Source organism: Nannospalax galili, unplaced genomic scaffold (genome assembly GCF_000622305.1).
Source record: "Nannospalax galili isolate Female #2095 unplaced genomic scaffold, S.galili_v1.0 scaffold589, whole genome shotgun sequence".
Taxonomy (NCBI): Eukaryota; Metazoa; Chordata; class Mammalia; order Rodentia; family Spalacidae; genus Nannospalax; species Nannospalax galili.
This window is the reverse complement of record NW_008360324.1, coordinates 1,518,249-1,519,927: the sequence shown is the minus strand read 5'-3', so window position 1 is coordinate 1,519,927 and position 1,679 is coordinate 1,518,249.

Sequence of the window (1,679 nt, the reverse complement as noted above, 5' to 3'; positions counted from 1 at the left end):
GTTTCCCTTGCCTGGCACTGTAATTTTTGTTATAGAGTCTCCAGTTATGCACATGCACTTACATTTATTTGTGTATTTTTCAGCAGATGTATTAACTACTACTTTTCCCTTTGGTTTTTTTCACACCACTCTTCTCCTGTATAGTCCTGTATAGTCCTCCCTCCTCCCTCCTCCCTCTCCAATTACTCCCCATTTTCCCATTTTTTTCCCCTGGATAACACCTGTCTCCTACAATCACCCTAGCTTGAGCTCCATCTTCCCCTTTCCCTCCATGGTTACTTTACATTTCACGGCGCCTACGATTATATCAGGGTATATACTCACACCTAAGATGGGATCCACAAATGACAGAGAACATATGTCACTTGTTTTTCTGAGTCTAGGTTATCTCACTTAGTATAACAGTTTCTAGTTCCATCCATTTACCTGCAAGTTTCATGATTTCATTTTTCTTTTTTTTCTTTTTACATTTCCTTTTATTTAGTCCTTGAATCTGACTACTTTGCAGACTTTTCATGGATGAAATATGGAATTGAGCAGACTTTTTTCCTACAAAATTATGGTATAAACTTGTTCAATTTTCTATCTTATTGCTAATAAACCTTACAGGCGCACAGTTTGCAAAGTAAACCCCTTAAGGACTGAATGTGTAGAGCATGCTGCAAGGTACGAGAAATAAGCTAAAGATGAGCTTTTATATAAACCTACATCAGGACCAACACAGTACTGAATGCTGGCAAACAATTATCACAACACAGGGAAAATTAATAACAGGGGATACAGTTCAGTTCTGAAAGGGTTAAATAGAAACCCTAATATATTATTGTTTCTAACCATCCACCCCAAATTACTTGTAAACGAAGTCAAAAGTCTGGCACAGAAAAAAATCACACATTTGTTCAGTATGCATCAGAAACATAGCTGCTTTTGAAAACAAGGTATGTATGTTAGCTCGGTTAATAATTGAATAGCATTTTGTTTCAAAAGGACCCCCTGAATGGATTTTCTTCTGATTAGTGCAAGTAGTTAACTAGGTTAGTTCTTAAATATGGCATTGGGAATTTTCTGTGAGTAGACAGATGTACCAGTTTCATTAAAAACCAAAGCAGTGCTGGGCATCCTGGCCCATACCTACAATCCCAGCACTAGGGGAGCTGAGGCAGGACGATTGCAATTCTGAATTCAAGGATACCCTGGACTACATGATGAGATCCTTGTCTCAGGGAAAAAAACAAAACAAAACACACAAACAAAACCTAGCAAATATGCTTGAGGCCTGGATTTGATCCCCAGCAACAAACACAAAAAGATAGAAAACCCCGACTAGTTAGAGGATGGCAAACATGTCTGTGCAGTAAGGTGACAGGTGATCTCACTGACAAAGTCTATACTAGGAAGCCTTTAGCTGCTGCAGTTTAAAAGAGGTCAGCAGCAAGGTCAGTATCGCACTCAGTGTCACTCAGAGAGCATTCACACCACAAAGGGCATTCCACATTTTCAGTTTCTAGCCTGCCTTCCCAATCTCCATGACAAATTCAGTGAAATGTAAAACATACTGGGGTCACGGGTTCTGCATCTATGCTTATTCTGAGAAGCTGCATAGACTCATTCTAAAACATATATATATATATATATATATATATATATATATATATATATGCTAAAACATGTAGGAGTCT